General features: G+C 39.7%; 1 long non-coding RNA gene across 1 annotated transcript in view; it reads right to left on the bottom strand.

Moving 5' to 3' along the window:
* The window catches only part of LOC309856497, a 397768-nt gene that overhangs the window by 723 nt on the left and 374612 nt on the right, over positions 1–22433 (bottom strand). The window lies entirely within an intron of this gene.

Genomic DNA, 22433 nt, shown 5'->3' with positions numbered 1-22433 from the left:
TATAGCATATATTTTTTTATTCATTTACATTGTTTTTTACTCTGAGATACCACATCATTACATTCATCAAAATAAGAACTGATACTTTGCTTGGTGCCAGACACTGGGATGAGGCCTTTGTGTGTGCTATCTCATTAGGTTTCCACAACTTCCCTGTGAGTAGAGCAACAGTACTCCTATTTTTCAAATTAGGAAACAGTTTACATCAGTGGCCTTCCTAGTATATTTGAAATCTGCAGTGGATCCTTTTTTTTCCCTACTCCAATCTTCCATATGACCAAATTGATTTCAGTAAAAGTCATAGAATAATTAAGTTATCATTATTTTCTTTTTAAAATTTATTTATTTATTTTTAATTTCTTTTCAGTGTTCCAGAATTCATTGTTTATGCACCTCATCCAGTGCTCCATGCAATATGTGCCCTCATAATACCCACCACCAGGCTCCCCCAACCTCCCACCCCCACCCCTCCAAAACCCTCAGTTTGTTTCTCAGAGTCCACAGTCTCTCATGGTTCATCTCCCCCTCCAATTTCCCCCAACTCATTTCTCCTCTCCATCTCCCCATGTCTGCCGTGTTACTTCTTATGCTTCACAAATAAGTAAAGCCATATGATAATTGACTCTCTGCTTGACTTATCTCACTCAGCATAATCTATTCCACTCCCATCCACATTGATACAAAACTTGGGTATTCATCCTTTCTGATGGAGTCATAATACTCTATAGGTTATATGGACCACATCTTCCTTATCCATTTGTCTGTTGAAGGGCATCTTGGTTCTTTCCACAGTTTGGTGACTGTGGCCATTGCTGCTATAAACATTGGGGTACAGATGGCCCTTCTTTTCACTACATCTGTATCTTTGGGGTAAATACCCAGTAGTATAATTGCAGGGTAATAGGGAAGCTCTATTCTTAATTTCATAGGGAATCTCCACACTCTTCTCCAAAGTGGCTACACCAACTTGTATTCATTCCCACCAACAGTGTAAGAGGGTTCCCCTTTCTCTACATTCTGTCCAACACGTGTTGTTTACTGTCTTGTTAATTATTTTCTTGATTCATTCTTCAGTTGTAAAACAAAAAAACATTAAAAAGAAGAAATTTCAATTCAAAAATCCAAGTGAAATAACTCAAGTTCTTTGTGTATGTGTGCCTTCAGATCACTTTACCTTCATTGTTTATTTCAGATCTACTGTTTAAACACAGGAATGTGGAGTACCTCAGGGACTGGAGATGTGAAAAGCACACCAAGTGAGCTCGACTAATTCTGACCCTTTATTTAGTTTCTCTCTAGTCTGTATAAATTTATGTAGCTGAGTCTATGTGTTAGAATAGCTAAGGGTTTTCAAATTTACCACCTTAACATTCATGTTTGATGTTTGTTAAAGATCAATAAGAAAAATGCGCTTACATAACACAAATATAGACACAGAGAGTTATGGAAGCTAGAAACAAAAAGCTCTCAGACTTCAAAAAGAGAGGAAAAAAAAGGTCCTCATGAATGAATGTCATGACAGATAAGGAGTTTGAGATAAGTCTTTGAATATAAGTAAGTCTGAGAGTTGGCAATGCAGGGAGGGCTTTTCTAGTGTAAGGTACCATAGGGGTAAAGGCAAAGAGGCTGGGAAGCTCAGCATATTTTAAGCCTAATGGGGAACACACTGGTTTTACTGATACTCTGGGTGGGGAGAAGAGGAGTGGAATAAGAGAAAGAAGTCATGCAATATGTGAATTAGAAGTTTTGCAGACCAAACCCAATCCTCTCATTTATACCTGGGCAAGCTATTCTGCGGGTTGTTCTCACGTCTTCAATCTACTCGCTTCCCCATACAGAATAGTCTCTGTCATCCATGAACAGAGCCAATCAAAGGATTTTTGATATAGGACTATCAGAGGCTCTGAGAGAGGTACCTGCAAATGACTACCATCCTAAGTCAATGTACTCTTGCCCAAGGAGTGTGCCTTCCCCAGCATTTTATGATAGAGTAGAATCAGCAGGAGAAAGGCAATAATTAGCCAGCACCACTGATTTGTGTATGTGATCACGGACTGGGTCAACAGGAAAGAAAAATAGGCTATATCATCCCAGGATTTTCCAAACACTCAGGTTTACATATTTACGCACTGAGCCACCCAGGCGCCCCTCAGGTTTACATATTTACACCATAGCACCCCTTCTTATTTTTTTGCTTCCCCCTTTGGATCCCATCCATTTTCCCATTCATTATCTACTAGTCTTGCCCTGGATATATCCTGGGCCACTCTCCAGAAAGTCTTACAGTGTTGCCACCTCCAGAGCTCAAACCAGGCTTGACCATACTGGCTACCTGATTTATCACCCATACTCTCCTTCCTTTACGCTTCATAACGCAGGTCTGTTTTTTTTTTTCCCACATGTGTCCAAGCTTTATTATGCTTCCATGATGCATATTGTGTAAAGAAAGAGACATTTGCTTTCCATTCTACCCTGTAGTTGGTGTGAAATTGACCTATATCTTCACTGTCATTACACCTTGCCATTTGAGGGAACACAGTCCATGACAGAAACCAAAGCAAGCACTACTTGTTTCTGAAATACTATTTGATTTTGAACATATGGATATATTTTGTGGCCAGTTTTCTCCCCTATCATTTACTCCCCAACACAGTAACAAATAATTTTGTCAGTTAGATGCAGACTTATGATACAATCTTTTTAAAGTAGAGACCATTGTGATTTGGGCTCTGAGCTAGGCTGCACATGTGGCACGGTTTTCATTTCTACCAGAAATCAAAAACAGTGCTAATTCTCAGGGCAGCTGTGCCATATCAGTACATCCCAGCAGCCAGACAAGGGTGAGAGCTCAACAAATTAGCAGAAAAAAAGTTTTTATTTTTTTATGATTGGAGTGGAAATAATCTCTCTTACAAATAAGTGTATGCTTGACTTAAATACTTTATGTCAGAATGTGAAAATATTAAGGGCATGAAAACATCAAGGACATTTTGAGATTTCAATATGAAGTTATAAGAAAAAAAGAAAATGTCAATCATGGAATATGGATATTTAGTCTCATATCCACAGGATCAATGCATAAGTTAACATTAATATTGTTTCTGCTGTTTTCCCAGATGTTTGCAGGCTACTTCACTATGCATTCTAAAATCTTCTGATATTAGTTTGAAATGCTACGACACATTTCATAGGCAAATATAACTAATAATTAGGTTACTTAAAATGGTAAAAGATTAATGTCTAATGGGATGAGATTATCAAATTATGACATATCTACCTACTCACTCAGCTAAACTCTACTCAGATATTAAAAATAAATGTGTTAGCTGAACTTCCCCTAGCCATGTTCTACTCTTTCATTTATTCAAGAAAATTTACTGATAATCCATTTTGTGCCAAAAATCTGTGCTAGGAATCACTGGTAGGCAAAACATACCCAGTTCCTATTCTTCTTATTCTTATATAACCCAAATATATGACAAATCTGTACCAAGAAAGGAAAATATACAATGATCTAAGAAAAGATAATAGGGTTAACTGGTATCAACAGAAATAGAGAAGGATTTTCCAAACTAAATTGTAGGGTATTATGTTAATGACAACATTTTCAAAATTTTTTTACATTTTAAACTTCAAAGTACCTTATATTAGTTATTTTTGCTTTCTTTCGTTTTCACTATGTTATCGAAAATGCCCTGTGGAAACAAATAATAATACATAAACCAGAAAACTAGAGATGTGTTGTTATCTTTTAGCATAAATGCTGTAAAACTGAGTCTTAAACTTCATGAAATTGATTTTAGGATCTATCTGAAATATAGCTAAATAATTACAGAACTTCCTGTGAACATTACAGCCCAATAAAAGTTAGGAGGTTTGAAGTATACCTTTAATGTTCAAAACGAGCACCTTAATATGAGACATCAAATCTCACAGCCAAAAGTGCTCGATTGAGACTAATGTGGACAATTTCTTCAGGAGATCATGTTATTTATCAGTAGTATGTATAATTCAGTGTATTACACAATCTCCAAAACAGCAGCAATTTAATAGAGAGGAAGGGGATCAGCACCAGCTGAGAGCATTTGGAAGACATACCAATTTGCAACCATTGCACTTAAAAGCAACTTGCTAAACATGAAAACTACAAAACTACCTGTCTTTTTAATTAAAAGGAAACCTAGAGAAGTTAATTGACCATTCATTCACTCAGTCAGTACTTATGAAGTGGGTATAGAAGACACTTTACTAAATCATCAATCATCAACCCAAATTGCAGCTTTTTTGAAGAACAACACTGTCTACCTTTGGAGGATATTACTGGGAAGCCACTATGATATAGTCTGTCCTTCATACGCAGTGGCCCATGTTTTGGTTCTGTATTGTTACAGGCACCAGTAAATATGGCATCTGGGACTCTCAGGGGTGGGGATGGGGAATCTCAGGTGAGTGGGAAGTCATTACTCTGAAACACTGAATTTGGAAGAAGCCATTGACAAACTATTTTGTTACTGTGTGTGCTCGTAAGACGAGGTATCATTAGGAAAAGCCACATAAAGCCGTTGCAGCTGTGTTATATAAAAAGTGGGGACAATTTAATAGAAAATGTCATCCTTTGCAGAATGCTGATTGCCTATTTTTTTTCCATAAAGCCTTCTCATCAGAGGGACTCCAGCAGCTGTGAGAAGGCATCCTGTCACTGATGTTCCCAGACGTCCCTGAGTACAAAACTCTCCATGTGCTGTTTGGCATCTAAAGCATTCTGCTTTCTTCCCCCACCCCTTGTTTTTTCCTCCTTCTTACTCCACTATGGAATTTGGAATATTGTCTTCTGGTGAGGATGGAGCAAGGACTGGATTTTTGACACTGCCATTTCAGTGTAAATAAGCAAAAAAAAAAAAAAAAAAAATCAGCCAAAGCCACGAGATTGTATTTTTCTGTATTCTGGGTCAGGAAACCCTAAAGCTATAACACTCGATAATTCTGTAATGTTAAGGATTTCTCCCTAACAGATGGCAGTCATTACAAGTTACTGTAGGACATAACTCTTCAGAGGCTAAGATAAAAATTTGTGCCCACACAAAAGAGAAGAGAGATTTGATGGAGAAGGGGCAGGGTCAAGTGCTTTTTTAATCACGTTAAAATTATCCGACTTGAAAGTTCTATTTTCTCATAATTAGTTTTGGAAAGGTGACTTGGTAATAAATTTTACATCATAAAAAATCACTGGGCTTCAGAAATTTAATAGTTACACGTCTCCACTGAGTTCAAAATAATCCCACAATTCTTGTCAAATGTTTTACATTCAATAATTCAGAGTTTATAGTCACTAAGAGGATAAAAATTTATGCTATTTGGGTGTAAGAAATGCTGCAAAGTAAATATATTATGCACTACCACAGCCCACAATAATTGTCAGTGTCAGGCACACAGTGGGGATCCACTTGTTCGTCAATTCATTCATCCCATAAATATGTAATGAGCATCTCCTTTCTTGGGTATTGGTCTAGGAGCTTAAGGTGTAACTGTGAACAAGAGAGATAAAAATCTCTTTTCTTATGGAGCGTATCACCACTTGAAACACACACAGACACACACACATGTGTATCTGTGTTAAATTAAGGAGTGACATACCTTAGTGGTTCTACAGTTTGGTAGTCTGATTTTGTGCCTTCTGGGATTCCTGTCTCCTGGTACTTACACCAGAGGATGGCCGAATATGCCAACCCAAAATAACGTTCTTTGACATAAGGATTATTTTGAGAAACAGGAGACACAGGAGAAGCTCTGAAAAGAGTAGAAGTTACTTTTTTGTATGGGACATTTATGGATATAAAAGAAATTTCTGTTTCTTTTTTTTTTTAAGATTTTATTTATTGGAGAAAGAGAGAGAATGCACACACATACAAGCATGGAAGGTGGGTGGCAGAGGGAGAAGGAGAGAGATACCCAAGCAGACTCTGGTTGAGAATGGAGCTCTTGATCCCATGACTCTGAGATCATGACCTGAGCTGAAATCAAGTCAGATGCCTCACTGACTAAACCACCCACGCACCCCTGGAAATCTCCATTTCTAAAGCTGTCTCCTTCACTCTACCAGGAATGGAAGGATGACTATAAATCACAAGAGACTCTTATCAATGAAGAAAGCACTGAATTAAATCTGCATAACAAATCTTATTTGGTTTACCTTACTTTTTCTAGGTCACCTGCTCGTATTTGGCCTCCCCCTTACCTTTCTTTCTTTTGTTTTTAGCTGAAGATAGTATTTAAGCGTGAATTCTAAGCCATATCTGAGAGTTACTCATTTTTCCCTGGTTACTGAGATAGGGAAACTGAAGGGACCCCATGAAAAAATGCCATTTTGTCCTTTGCTCCTTTTCCTGCTTTACTTCTGCCTTATGCTTATCTTAATGTATATCCTCCTTGTAAAGGTCAGGGATTTAATGGTTTCTTCGGAGCCTTCCTGCACCATAGATAACATCTAAGGAGTGACTAGACCAGGTCATCATGTACATTTTCTAAGACCACGGACTCCAGGCACCATGATGCCAAGATCCCTGTCTCCAGGGCATAAGTGACTTATGAAGGACACCTGGTTACTGGTTACACCTGTGTTACTGGTGTACAGGTTAAAAACAAGTCACAGGCCCTCTGTGTAATCCTTTCCTATTGAGTATATGAGCAGGATCTCTGGCTTCTTTTAATCAATCCAATGTGGCAGAGATGGTGGGATGTAGGTCATTTTGTGTATATGATCACGTAAGTGTGTAACATCTGTCTTGTTAGAATTATGCGCCCTCTTTTTCTCCCTCTTTCTCTACTTCTGGCTTTGAAAAATCTAGCTGTTAATGGGAGCTCAGGACAATCTATGCCAAAATATGGCACCTTGGCATACTGAGTAATTTAAACTAAAGGAGTTTGGAAAAGCAGCAGGAACAGGAAAGTCACTCTGGCCTTCCCCCTGTCCTTCTCCCCTGAAGCAGGTCATACATCCATCCCTCATATGAGGGGTGCCCTGCTTATACTCAGAGGGAAGGAGCATTCTTATCTCCAAAGATGAAGGGACCCTGAGAAAAATGTGAACCAACAGGCCTTGCTGAGTTCACCCCAGTTCACAACACTTACCTTCTATTCCTTGACCTATCATATTCCTCCATGCCTGTCTACTCTTCATCAAATCTAGCATAAAAATACTGAGGTCTAACTGTTTCTTTGGGTGCATTTCCTTATGAAGGCTCCTTGTCATGTAAAACATATTAAATAAATTTATATGCCTTTTTCCTGTTTATCTACCTTTGTCAGTTTAATTTTCAGACCTAGCCAGGGATCCTAAGAGTCAAAGAAAACTTTTCCTCCCTACACTGCCATGAATCCCATAGACTCAAGGAAAAGAATTCTTTCAGCAAGCTGAGGGAGTTTCAGAGCAAATCCTTCCCCAGCTGAACCTCTGATGGGAACCCACTCCTGCCCAATACATTGATTGCAGCTTTGTGAGACATGAAGCAGAGGATCCATCTAAGCTTTGCCTGGACTTGTGACCCATAGGACCTGGGGGATAATAAACATTGTAGTATTTTTTAATATGGCAGAGAAAATTAACACAAAACACAATTGTGATCCTACTTTTAGATCACAGAGCTAATTATCACTTTTCAAAATAAAATACTTCATTCATTTTTGGATAATTAGGTTATTTCTTCTGTGAAGGAAAATTTTCAAAAGTATTGCATCTTTGGGTCAAAGAATTGTCTTGTGTCAATGTTTTTGGCACACAAGTCCTAGTGGCCTACACTAACCTGATGGAATGAGCCAACCACATAAGACCAGCCTTGTCTTTCTGGAATGAACCCATTTATAAACAAACCCATGAAGGTCCCATTTCTGCTCCTTACCCAATGAACCAAAACAATGGGACCATCTCAATACCCTAAGTATAATTATATTTTATGTATATTTATCAATTTATCAGGAGCTTTTCCTAACTTCATCTCTCGACTGAAGAATGTTCCCCAGGTTTACAACACGGAACCTGTAGCTGAGGGAAATGACAAACTAAAATCATATCATTAGTAAGTGGCAGAGGTAGGACTCAAGACACCAAATGTCATCAGAAAGAGAGTGCATTGCTTATTTTCCTCTGCCACAGCAAATTGTATAGGAAATTGACTGCTCTGTCCCTGAAGTCTGCCCTGAGCCAACAGAGCCTTTCAAAGCAAACTCTATGAGCTGAGGCAGCTCCCCACCACCACCCTCCTTCACAGGAAGCTTAAGCCAAAATCAATGCTCTCCTTTCAATTAGAAATAGCTACAAGCAACATGTGAACCAATGGGAAAGAACAAAAGGAATTATCTCCTCCTTCGAGTAACTGATTTAGTCACAACTAGTCGTTATGTTGCAAGTACTGCACTGGGTACTGGGTATAGAAAAATGAGTTCAGAAGCATTTCCCCCACCCTGTCCCCTATGCACCACTACTGCCACCACTGGGGGGGTTTTAGTTTGGGAAACAGAGACTTACATTGTTTCAATTTGATGTGTTGAGTCTTAAGAGTGGGCATTAACTGCAAGGGTACTATAAGACCACAGTGGACCAATGAGTCTACCCATGGCTTCCAGGGAAGTCTTCTGACAGGATATGGAACCTTAGTGGAGGTCTACAAATGCAATTAATATTCCAATGAAATGTTCCAGGCCAAGAAAATCAGTAGGCAAATTATGGAAGTAGAAAGCAACTTGAAGTATACAGGAATACTCAGCAGTTGAGTGTTAATAATAAATGAAGCATAGGACATGAAGTTGCTGGAGAGTCGGCTATAAAAATCATAGCCTAAATTGCATATGTGCCTGCCATATGCCAGGCTCTGTGGCAAGAATGATACGTACAGACAGCAATTGAATTCTAACAACAGCCGAGGTAAGCACCACTATCATGTCCATTTTTCAGATGAGAAAACTAAGGCTTAGAAAGGTTGAGTAACTCACCCAAGTTCCCACAGCTAATAACTGGCAGGGTGGACATCTGAACCTATGTGATTCCAAACTCTTAGCCAAATCCCACATTGCTTTTCTAAGTAGAAGACAGGTCTGAAGAACACTGTACTTCATCTTAGCCCATAGCAAATGTCATAAAACTGTTTTTACTTTCTTTAAGATTTATTTGTTTTAAAGAAAGAGCTGGGAAAGAGGCCAAGAGAGAGAGAGAATCCTGAAGCAGACTCTCCTCTGAGTGCAGAGCCTGACATAGGGCTCAATCCCAGGACCCACGAGATCATGAGATAAGCCAAAACCAAGAGTCAGCCGCTTAACCAAATGAGCCACCCAGGCACCCCATAAAACTGTTTTTATAGAGGATCATATCATAAATATTTTAGGCTTTGTGGGCCATATGGCCTGTTGCAACTACTCAGTTCTGCTGTTGTAGCAGGAAAGCAGCCATAGATAATACATAAATGAAGGAGCATGGCTCTGTTCCAATAAACCTTTATTTACAAAAACGGGCACTGGAATGGATTTGGCACTTGGGCCATTGTTTGCCAACTCCTGATGAGTATGGCAAGGGTTATAAGCAGGACATGGTGTCCAAAACACCATGGACACCAGGATGGACAACAAGGACTCTGTCTGGTTCATGCCAGAAAAATCCTCAGGGAATTCCAGCCTAGATGAAATGGCTGTTTCTACAAAGCATCAGCACTGAGACTCAGTCTCCTTATACTTTCACTTTTCATTCACTTTATCCCTTTATTTCAAAAATATTTATTGAGGTCTCACTATGATCCCGGCACTATTTAGGCATTCGGGATGTAAGAACAAATAAAAATAAAGTTGCATTTCTCATGATGCTTACATTCTGGTAGGAGGAAGACACATAAACACACACACACACACACACACCCCACATGGGTACAATACATTATGTTTTGAGAAGCACTCTGGAGGAAAGCATACCAGGGCCAGTCAACATTGGGCAGGTGGATTTTCTATGAAGTAGTTAGGAAAATCACTCTGATAGTGGGACCTTTGAACAAAGACTTGAAGGAAACAAGAGAATGAGTCAAATGGATATTTGCAGGGAAGATCAAATTTAAAACCCAGTAGGGGGAACGTAGCAAGACTATTTGAGAAACAGCAAGGGCATTGATGTGGCTGGCACTGAGTGAAGATGAGTGGGGTGTAATACAAGAAGAGGTCAGACCCAGGTCAAGGGTCAGATCAGAATAAAGAGGGTGGAAGAGAGATAGTTCAAGAGTTTGGGGCCTAGTTTATTTATTTATTTATTCTTGACGATTTTATTTATTTAGAGAGCATGAGTGGGGTGAGGACAAAGAGAGAGGAGAGAAAGAATCTCAAGCAGACTCCTAGCTGGGCACAGAGCCTGACACAGGGCTTGATATCATGGCCTGAGCCAAAATGAAGAGTTGGACATGTTTTAACTGACTGAGCCAACCAGGCACTCCAGGGTCTAGTTTAAAGTGTGACTTTCAGGAGCACCTGGGTGGCTCAGCCATTAAGTGTCTGCCTTTGGCTCTGGTCATGATCCCAAGATCCTGGGATGGAGCCCCGCTTCAGGCTCCCTGCTCAGCGGGAAGCCTGCTTCTCTCTCTCCCACTCCCCCTGCTTGTATTTCCTCTCTGTGTGTCAAATAAATAAATAAAATCTTAAAAAGAAATAAAGTGTGACTCTCAGTGGTGGCCTAATTGGGCTAAAATTTTAACATAATATCTTAGTATTCATTGGTAGATACATGGTCTCGGAGTAAGCCTTAGCAAGTACACTGTTGTTTGGTAAATGAATTGCTTCCAGGAAAGTAAAGTAAACTTTTCTTACAGGAATTTCCTGAAGCAAAGAGGGAAGCTACTTATTGTCTTACCGTTTTATCTTTCCTCGAACAAATAACTAAGTGATATTGAAGCAGGTGATCTTAATTCTTAATCCCATCTGCTGTGTGATGTTGATGTAGGTGGGCACATGTCTCACATGCTTAAAAACATATTGCACTGAGGCACCTCAGTGGTGTGGTTCAGTTGGTTAAGTGTCTGACTCATGATTTCAGCACAGGTCATGATCTCATGGCTCATGAGATTGAGCCCTGGGTCAGGCTCTGCCCTCAGTGTTGGCTTGAGATTCTCTCTCCCCCCTCTGCCCCTCCCCACAAACTCTGTGCGATCTCTCTGCCTCCTCATCTTCCTAAAATAAACCATTAAGTCTTTAAATAAATAAATAGATGTCTCATTTTGAAATGCTAAAATAAATAGATAAATAATTCACTTAAACAACTACACATAAAAAATACAATGAAATCAATTAAAATAAATTAAATTAGTATCTCATGTAGCCCTTACCTTCACCCAGTGAGGTACGAATTATTGTTGTCCCCACTTCCCAGATGAAAATTTGAGGCACTGAGATTTTAGGTACCTCATCTTGGTCACATAGCTACCAAAAACCTCAAATGGAGGCTCAGTGCTGTGCCTTTCAACCATTAGGCCTGCTGTATCCTGACTCTAGACATGAGTTCTAGATAAAATCATCAGAAATGGAGGCCTTTCCACAGACAGTCAGCAAATTCAAATACAAAGCTGCACTGCTGCATTTTAGCCTTCAAAAGCATCAGTTACCATAGGTACCACAGAAGCAGTCTGCACCCTGCACTTCAAGTACAGTTGGAAGGTGATTTCACCAAGGGTTTTTTTTTTTTTTAATATTTTATTTAGTTGAGAGAGAAAATGTGTGAGAGTGAGAGTATAAGTGGTGGGTGCAAAGGAAGAAGCAAACTCCCCACAGAGCAGGGGACTGGAAGCAAGGCTTGATCCCAGGATCCCAGGATCAGGAGTTGAGCCAAAGGCAGACGCTTAACCAACTGAGCCACACAGGGGACCCTCACCACGTGTTTTTAAATCTAAATCAAATAAGAAAAAGAAGATGGGATGAGTTATAAAATTTAATTTAGAAAAAAGGCCCCCAAAGGAGGTCTTTGCAACCCTGTGGAGATTCTTTAAAGGTGTCCACAAATAGGGAAGGAGATCTGGAAAGGAGCTCTGCATGCAGTGGAAATGACCCCAGCTCCATGCTTAGGAAGATATTCTAAGGGGATACATTTCCTCCTGCAGTGCTAGAGAGGCTAAGAAAAATAGCAAGTATTCATTGAGAGCTTAAAGCATGCCAGGCACCTTTGGGGTTCTCACTACTTTACATACATTATCTGATTTGGTCCACACAACACCTCCATTAGGCACAAGTGGAGAAATGCAACCCTACTTTAGAGAGTCAATGCAGAAACACAATAAAATTTAAAGGCAAGTTCACAGAGAGAACAACAGCTGTATTTACACAAAATAAAATTAAGAAAATAAAAATAAATGTCTGTTGCTTATAGATTTCTGTAACTTTGTGTAATTGCTGGAGAAAGGGATTTTGAAATTTATCCAAATTGAATTGTACCTGTTCTTTTCCAGTTATTATTTAAAGGCAATTGTATCACACCCTCCATGCATCAAATGGAGTAGCATTTCTATCAGATAAACGGTTAGGGATTTTTAAGATAACAAAACACAAGTGAAAACAACAACAAAACATTTCAAAGTTTCTGAATTCTTTCTGAATATATGTGTTCTTTACAATATCCAAGTAAACATCAAATACAATTGAAGCACAGAGAAAGAGAATATGGATCTTCTTATTTTAAAGACAGAAATGATCAGGGATACATTACATCTGTATAGAATGATCTCTTTATCTTAAATTAAAAAACTGTGAAAAGATACTTCTTCCCATACGAAATCAACCCCCACCGTCACCCAAAGAAAGTATAAAATGGAAGGAAATTGCATTTCAAACAATATCAAGAAAGAGCCATAATAACCAACTATAACCTAAATGACTATCAGCTAAATGCAATGTAACTCCAACCTAAAGAAGAAAATGCCACGACAGACTTAAAGTATTGCAGATACTGGGGACTAATTGTAATAACTACAAAGGATGTACTGTATGCTAGGATATGTTCTAAATATTAACTAATTTAATCCTAGCAGCCCCGTGAGGTAGGTACTTTTATTATCCCCATTAAAAAACAATGAAACAGAGGCACAGAGAAAGTAAGCGACTCACTAAAGATCACTGCTAGGGAGCAAGAATTTGTCCCTTTCAAGGTCCTTCTAGACAGACTAAGAATCAAATTGATATGGGACAGATTAACATGAGAAAACCAAATTAAATATGGGGAATCCACACAGACACGGAAACTCCATAGACAGGCAAAATGAGGTCTGTAAGTCATCCTGAAGTAAGAAGGAGATGGGGGCTGGCACTTCAAAGGAAAGAAGTACAATTCTGAAGAAGAACGAAAAAGAGTCCACGTTTGGTAAACAAATACCTGCTCAAAAAATGGGACACAGAGAGGACTTTGATCAAACAGGCCTTGCTAGGTTCCTCCCAGTCCATCCTGCATAATTTCAATTGTAATGTAGTTATCTCTGGTGACAGCTTTCTTCCTGGGACAGGCCCTCTACCTAAATTCTTTCACACAATTGGGGGTGGGGGGGCAGGTAAAGAGCTGAAGGGAAGAAACAATTCTTCTCTACTCTCAAGGTCTTTCAGCTGGTCTAAGAATTCAATTGACATAAAACAGATTAACAGAAGTTAAAAAAAACAAAGTTTTATTAAATGTGCATGGAGGCCCAATCATAGAATGGAGACCTAAGAAATGACCAAGGCAGGCATTTTTTAAATTTTTAGACAAAGAGACAATCAGTCTGCAAGGAATTGGCAGGACAAAAAAACTGAACTTTGGGAGCTCCAGTGAATGATGAGTTTTAAACAGAATTTGGACTAGGGTAGTAAATTAGTAAAATATTACAAGTGTTGTATATACAGCTTTCTGGGCTTTAAGTTTTCTATTTTTGGTGAAGGATTTTTCTTTACATTCTGGTACAAGGAGGGTACCTTTCACATGAGAGGTTTATTTCTTGTGTTCAGAGGGACAGAGGAGGCTCTAAGTGTCCTTGCTACACAGGCTGTCTCTTAAGTAACTTTTATTTAAAATAATCAATATGCCAAAGTGGCACATTTTGAGGCAGCCTGCCCTTTGCTTCTATAGAGCTTTTCCTGGATCAGCTGGGTTGTGATTGCTTTTTAACTCAAAATAATGTTCATGCCAAAGTGGACCTTCTTGGGGCAGCTTGGCCTTGGCCCCTAATTATCACACAGCTGCTAATTATCAGAATTTGAGTGTGAACTCTGGAATTTGAGTAGAGCATAAAGCTTTTCAAAAAATAAGTAACACAAGAATCCCCTGCTTAACAAAGCAAGTTCTAGTGCAGGGCTGGTCTGAGGTAAGGGATAACAGAGGACAGTTTGAAGAAAGGAAGGCATGGGCAAGGGGCCCCCTCCTAAGAGGAAACTACCCTTAAAAGGAGGAAGACCCCCAACCTGTAATTGTACACCACCCTGGAAGAAGCCCTCCACCCTTTCCCATGTAAGCAACTGCCTGATAGGTAGATGAGCACATGGGCAAAAACCTAATTGGGTGACAGGTGCAAGGAGGGTTAATCAGATTAAAACAGCCCATCAACAATGTCATAAAACCCCTAGATTTAAATGTCAAAATGGCAACCCTCTTGGGTCCCCCCCCCTTCGGGAGCTTGGTACTATCACTCAATAAACTTTGCTTTGCTGCCCACCACTCATTAGACCAGATGAAGAGTGGTCTACGTCTCTTCATTCTTCAAAGTGGTGTGACCAAGAACCTCAGGCACTAAAGGAAAAAGAAATCCTCAAACAGGGAGGAGACTCCTTAGAGCTACTCTCTGACATAAAGTGGCAGGGAAGGCAGCCCTGATCAAAGCATCTTCCAGAAACAGGCAGTTAGTGTGGCAGCAAGGTGGGGGTGGGGGGTAGAAAATGTAGCAGTGGGAAGTTTTTTTCCTTCTTCCCTTCAAGGTTCTTTGGCTGGTCTAATAATTGATAAAAGACAGACATACAAGAGAAAAAATAAACAGATGTTTAATAACATGTATGCCTCCTGTATGCATGGGAGAGACCCAGGAAAATGGAGTATCTCTCTGAAGTGGCCCTAAATACCATCTTCAGCAAAAGACAAAAGATGTTGGGGGAGGGGAGGGTGTCCCTTATGAGAGGTTACCAGGCACAGTAAACAAGGGTACCATCATCATGGGGATTTAGGTCTTTGCCTTCCCCTTTGCTAAGAGTTCCTAGAGATTTAGCCACCCTTCTCTTGCTAGTTCAGCAAGGAAGATACTCTTACAAATAGAGATTTCTCATACACGTACAAATGTTTTTTACAAAAGGGTAATTTCTCACTTTTCAGAATTGCACCTGTGTTTGCGGTTTCTTAAAAATGAGCTTCAAAAAATCAATATGCCAAAGAGTCATATTTTAGGATGTTATATTTTACCCTCCTTCAGGAGGCAATCAACCTGTAGCTCATTCTTACCCAGAGAAGACCAAATGCCAAGTCATCACTCAACAGGGGGCTTTACTGCAAGACCACCCAGCCGATCTTGTCAGCCCAAGCCTCACAATCCATATGAACCTGTTCGGACATTCTGGATTTAAAACCAAGCAGGCTGAAGCCTCAGGTGTCCTTCACACACAATTCTTCAGCCAACAGTCTATAACAAATGTCCTGCAGCACATTTTGAAGATAGTTTTATTTGGGCTCCAGGCGGATTATTCACAGCACATGGTGTTGGTTGGTCATTGGAAAATAAATTGGTCTGGGGCAGGGGGCGGTGCCTGGGTGGCCTGAAGGCCTGCCTTCAGCTCAGGGTCCTGGAATCAAGCCCTGCAGAGTTCACACTCAAATTCTGATAATTAGCAGCTGTGTGATAATTAGGGGCCAAGGCCAAGCTGCCCCAAGAAGGTCCACTTTGGCATGAACATTATTTTGAGTTAAAAAGCAATCACAACCCAGCTGATCCAGGAAAAGCTCTATAGAAGCAAAGGGCAGGCTGCCTCAAAATGTGCCACTTTGGCATATTGATTATTTTAAATAAAAGTTACTTAAGAGACAGCCTGTGTAGCAAGGACACTTAGAGCCTCCTCTGTCCCTCTGAACACAAGAAATAAACCTCTCATGTGAAAGGTACCCTCCTTGTACTCCAGGGTCCTGGAATCAAGCCCTGCATCAGGCTCCGTGCTTGGCGGGGAGCCTGCTTCTCCCTCTCCCTTTGCATGTTCCCCCTACTTGTGCTCGCTCTCTCTCTGTTAACTAAATAAGCAAAATCTTAAAAAAAAAAAAAGTAAAATAAATTGGGGGAAGCAATAGAGGGAATTCTCCCTCACTCCATTAGCCAAAATAAATTCCAAAGATATGAAATGTTTAAACATAATGAAGCATTTAAAATCCAAGAAAAGGGGACCCTGGCTGGCTCAGTCAGAAGAGCATGCAAGGGGCGCCTGGGTGGCTCAGTGGGTTAAGCTGCTGCCTTCAACTCAGGTCATGATCTCAGGGTCCTGGGATTGAGCCCTGCATCGGGCTCTCTGCTCAGCAGGGAGCCTGCTTCCCCCTCTCTTTTTGTCTGCCTCTCTGCCTACTTGTGATCTCTCTGTCATATAAATAAATAAAATTAAAAAAAAAAAAAAGAAGAGCATGCAACTCCTGATCTCAGGGTAGTGAGTTTGAGCCCTGGGTTGGGTATACAGTTTTTTAAAAAATAAAAATAAAAATGAATAAAATCCAAAAAGAAAGCAAAAGAGATTTTAAACAACACATTTAGGGTGTTGATCAAAAAAGTTTGAAGACCACTGCTATATCCATCCAAAAAAAAAAGAGAGAGAGAGAGAGCATATAATCCCTGTTAATAGGTCTGTATCTTTAGGGTGCACAGTATACATTATATATATATATATAATTTTATATATATTAGGCATGGATTTATGCCTACTACTGGAGATGCTGGTTCACTATATCTCCAATGAATCTCTGTATACATCTATATAGCGGTAAAATTTTAATCCTTACAACAACTCCATGAGGCACATGTTCAGAAATCAGCCCTATCTTTAAAAAGTCACTGTGTAATAATAATGGTAAACTATAAACAGTGGTTCACTTCCTATTTTATAATATGTACACGAACTCTGTTAATGGTTATATATATACATAAAGATTACACACATATATCTGACAAAGATTATGTCTTAGCCCAATCTCTAATCAGGCTCCTCTGATTTGTCTTTTCAACTAGGTCCTGATTTTTGGGCCTCCATGTTCATCTTTGTATTGTCCGCTTCTAACAAGAACCCTGCTAAGCCAGTTTAGCCTGAATCACCAGCCATTGATACCTAACCACTTTCAAGTTCTGACCACATTATTCGTCCTCCACCATCCATCCCCTAGGTGATGTACACTTCCCCCTAGTGAAGGCCTGCCTTCGAAGAATTCTATTAGGTCACTTTAGCCAGAGAATCTAGCACCCCTTCACTCTGATGTTTCTTTTCACTAATTTTTCCATCAAAATGTCCCTCACACTCCTCCTTGGCTAAAAATTCCATTTTTCATTCATGTATTTGGAATTGAGTCCTATCTGTCTCCCCCACTGTAAAATACCATTGTAGTGGTTCATACACCAATTGTGGTGGTTCTCAGTAAAGTCTGCCTTCTCATTCTTTTACAAGTGTTGTGAATAACTTTTTCTTTAACAAATCTTAAGGTGAGGAAAACCCCTAAGGTGAGGTAAATCCGTGTTTTGAATCAGTGGATACCACTGATGCTAGACACCTATTAACATGGTCTCAGTAATGGGGAGGATACCCTAAATTTGCCTTGTGTTGCTGAGTTACTCTCTCTAGTCTTAAAGTCGTGGGTGTGGGTGCACAACCTCATCATGGAATGGGTTATGGGTTTATGCCTGGCTCCCTTGGGCCACAGACCAAAAGAACAATTTCATGTTCCCTGATGGGAGGCAAAGCTCTGCACGGAAAATGGGATTCTCAAGGAAGGGGAAGTAGAATATAACAATCCAAAATATGCCTCTTTGGCATTAGGATTATCTTGAACTATTATTTTTTTTGAATGAATGAAATATATTTATTTGAAGGAGATACTATAGACAAATTAATTTCATACCGATTTTTTCAACTACCTGAGATTTACATCTGTTCCAGAGAAGTAATATAATACAGAGGAAATATATTGAGGAAGGTTTGCAAATAAAGATTTCAGAGGCTTGGCTGTTGAACTATTATTTTTAAGAAACAACAGACACAGGAGAAGCTCTGAAAACTGACTAGAAGGTATCTGTTTGTAAAGTGAACTCCCTTTGTAAGGATGTCTTTTTCTCTGTATCAAGAGGAGGGAAAGGACTCTAAAGCTCTAGAAACTCTTATCAACGGAAAAGTCTGCATAACAATATTACCCTCATTTAGTGTGCTTTGCTTGATAACCTTCCACAACTGGCCCCCAATACACACACACACACACACACACACACACACACACACACACACGTTTTCTTTCTCTTTAGCTGGAGATAGTATAGAAGGTGGTGGCTTGAGCCATTTCAGGGAGTTATGTAGTTCCTGGGACTTTTCCATGTATACAGAAGTGTATGTGTTATTAAACTTACGTTTGTTTTCCTCCCATGAATCTTTTATTAGCTGGGGACAGAGTTTCAGCCAAGAACCCAGTATAGGAGAAAAATTAGTTCTCTTCCCCTTATACCAACAATAGGAAGAGGATGAATACTAGACAGCTGTGACAAGGAAAACTGTCCATGACAGCATGTGTTAGCAATCCATAGTGGCTGAGAACATGGGCAACTAGAGTCCAAAGACTGAGATCCAATACTGGATCCAACATTTGCCAACCCCATAACCTCACTTCTCTCCCATTTTCTTTTCAGTTGAGGTATAATGGAACACAACATTATATTAGTTTCCAGTGTACAGCATAACGATGGATATTCATGTATATTGCAAAATGATTATCGCAATAGGATTTCTATTTTCAATGGGGTTCCACTGGAGAATTAGGCCCTAATGCCCTGAAACAGTCACTGGATGCAACATATGAATTTCTCTCCTATGTACCTAAAATGGTGTTGGCTGTGTTCTCTTCGGAAGAAAGGAGAAAACATTCACTCGAATCTTTTTCTCTAGCACTTAACTCTCACACCAAACCCCTTACAAGGGTAGTTGCAGGCTGAATAAATCACTTCTCTTTTCCACATCTGGGGTTTTTTTTTGTTTCATTTTAACTTCTAAAGGGTACAAATTGTACCTTGTTCATATTTTTTAATGAGAATTTAATGAGCTAAGACATGTAAAGCACTTAAAACAGTGCCAGGCACAATAATATATGTTGGTGTTATCAACATCACATTCATATTTGTATTTTCCACTTTTTCTTGAAATATGGGCGCTCAGTAAATAGTTGAGAAATGAACAGGTGTGTGCGTGCTTAAAGATAAACAGTAGTACTGTGCAGAATAAATTAGGACAGATGGGAGGAAGAGAAACTGGTTGAAAACTGCTGGAATCGTAACAAATATATAGATATACATGTATATATAACTGAAGAGGTTTTGAAACAGAGGGACAGTAGTGAAAATGGAGAGGATATAGGTCTCAGACATATTGTAGAGATGATTCCATGGGACCTGGGATCTGACAGGATCTGGGCAGTAATGATAACTCACAGCGGTTAACTTGTATAACTGAACAAATGAGCAGTGGTGTCATCCAGAGAAAGGGAAAAAATTCCAGGGAGGAATGATGAGCTGAATTTGGGAAATTTGGGTAATTAATCTTATCAGAAATCTTTTTAAAAGATTTATTCATTTATTTGTGAGAGAAAGTGAGAAAGAACGCACACAAGTGGAAGGGCCGGGCACAGAGGGAAAGAGAATCTAAAGCAGACTCCATGCTGAGCATAGACCCCAATGAGGGGCCCAATTCCAGAACCCTGAAATCATGACCTGAGCCAAAACCAAGAGTTGGAAGCTCAACTGACTGCTCCACCCAGGTGCACCTAATCTTATAAAAAATCTTATAATCAATCTTATAAAACTGGGTATTTACTACAAAACAGGAGAATACTGTGAAATTACTTGGAGAAAATATAGCAGAGCCTCAGAAAGAGATTATAGCTTGAAGGAGAGACATAAAGTATCCAGAAAGAGCTCTGTCTCTGGGCCCTCTTTCTTGGGCTGGCTTCCTTTTTCTGTCCCTGAAGACTGGTCTTTTGCTCAGGTCATATGCTGGGAGTGGCCATGCCCCTGTAGCCAACGTCAGTGTTCTACCCAGACCACCATCCTACCGTTTTTGTCCTTTTTGTGGATCCCTTGGCTCTGGTATACTTTTCCTTCCAACAGTTAGCACCTGTAATCCATTTAGGGGGCAACTGAGGTGGTCCTGGAGTCATTTGCAGTCATGTAGCAGAAATGGAAGTGTTTGGAATTTACATTCCTCCACCTCTAGGGTAGCTCTTATTCACATATATATTTTAAGATTTTATTTCATTTATTTGACAGAGAGAGACATAATACAAGCAGAGGGGAGAGGCAGAAGGAGAGGAAGAAGCAGACTCCTCTGAGCAGGGAGCCCAATGTGGGGCTCGATCCAGGACCCTGAGATCATGACCTGAGCTGAGGGAAGATGCTTAACTGAATGAGTAACCCAGGTGTCCCTAGGGTAGCCCTCAGACAATGATAATGTCCGAAGGCATGTGAATGCTCTGCTTCCTTGCCTCTAATCAGGAAAACTCCAAGATATACTTTATATTTACAGGTTTTACATGTAATAAGACTTAGCTCCCCTACGCTCTGTGGGACTTTTGCTTTTCCCTTTTCCTACCCTGTTTCCCTTAGTCCCTGACTGATTTTTCCTGTGAACACTTACCTAATGATTTAGTTGCAGATATATTTCATCGCAGAGTCTCCTTCAGGGAGACCTAACTATTGCACATTAAATGGTGTTCCCCCCAAAAAGATATGTTGGAAATAAGATCACCGCAGATGTAATTAGTTAAGATGACATCATTAGGGTGGACCCTAATCCAATACGACCAGTATCCATGGAAAAGAGGGATATCTGGACACAGATGGACATGCAGAGGGGAGACACAGGGAGAAGATGGCCATGTGACTTGAGTGAGATACTTTCCAGCCAAAATATGCTAAGGATTGCAGCAAACACAAGAAGCTAGAAGAGGCAAAGAAGAATTGTCCCCTAGAGCCACAAAAGGGAAGATGGCCTTGATTTCAGACTTCTGGCTCTGGAATGTGAAATAAATTTATGGTGTTTCAAGCTACTCAGTGTGGGATAGTTTGCAATGGAGGCCCTAGGAAACTAATACACTAATCACTAGTAACTCTAGTCCCAAGTGTTACCTCTCTTCTAAGAGATCAGCAGAGATGGACACCAGATTGTCTTAGCTCCTATTCCAAGTACAGATTCCGACTGGAAAACAAAGGTCCTTCAACTCTGTGCAGGTGGTAGAGTAACACTGTATAAATCTTAATGCTGCGATTAAGAGGAAACAGTTCCCACAGCAAAGGGGAGCACCCTGGAGCCCATGGATAGAGAAACATCCCTAAAATAGCCACTGGAAAGAGATTTCTAAGCATGGAATCCTCCGGTCCTTTGTATAGTCTTAAGTATCCAACAAAAACCGATGAAAGAGTTTGGTTACTTTTTCAAATTCAGAAGATGTTCCAAATTCACAGGGATTCCAAAACATGAAATTTGAAAAAGCCTCCAAGTTGATTAGTGTTGCCATTCTGATTCTCTGATTTGGCTTCTTGATGGCAACAATGCATGCTACGGAATAACATTAATTCAGAACCAAAAACAAATCCTGCTGTGCATTGAAACATGAAGTCAATTTATGTCAAATGTTGTTTCATCGAATTTGAAACATAATAAACAGAAATGGTACCAGTAAATCTACAAATTTATTTAGCAGTGCAGTATTCTGGATTTTTAAACCAACTCTAAAAGGGAAGAGAAAAGAAATAAAGTTAGGGAGAGGCTTTTTTTTTTTTTTTCCTTATGATTCAAACTGAAAGCAGAACATTTTGAAAACTGGCTCAGACATTGAATTTCATTCCCACCATCTCAGCAGCAGCCAATTTGAACCTGATTCAAAGCTGACTGTTTTCAAGCAGTTACTAGTACACACGTATTTATTAATGGACAGGCACTGAGTGTCATTTCTCTTCTACTTCCTCTACTAATCAAGTTATGAAATGTGATTTTTCAGTTAACTCTAAACATATGTGCAATGAAATGAAATTTAATTTGTTTATTTCAACATCCATCCAACTTTTCTTTTTGAATGCCATTTATTTTCTATTTAGGGCAGAGGAATTTCAAAGAAAGGAACCCGGCTCCTTGAAGTTTCTTCTTGAGTAGAAGTAGTGGCTTTCTAATACATTGGCTAACTGTGGACTGTCACCATCAGTTAC

The sequence above is a fragment of the Mustela nivalis genome, assembly GCF_964662115.1.
Source record: "Mustela nivalis genome assembly, chromosome: X".
NCBI classification, from domain to species: domain Eukaryota; kingdom Metazoa; phylum Chordata; class Mammalia; order Carnivora; family Mustelidae; genus Mustela; species Mustela nivalis.
The sequence above is the reverse complement of the archived record's forward strand: the minus strand, read 5'-3'. Positions and strand labels throughout refer to the sequence as shown.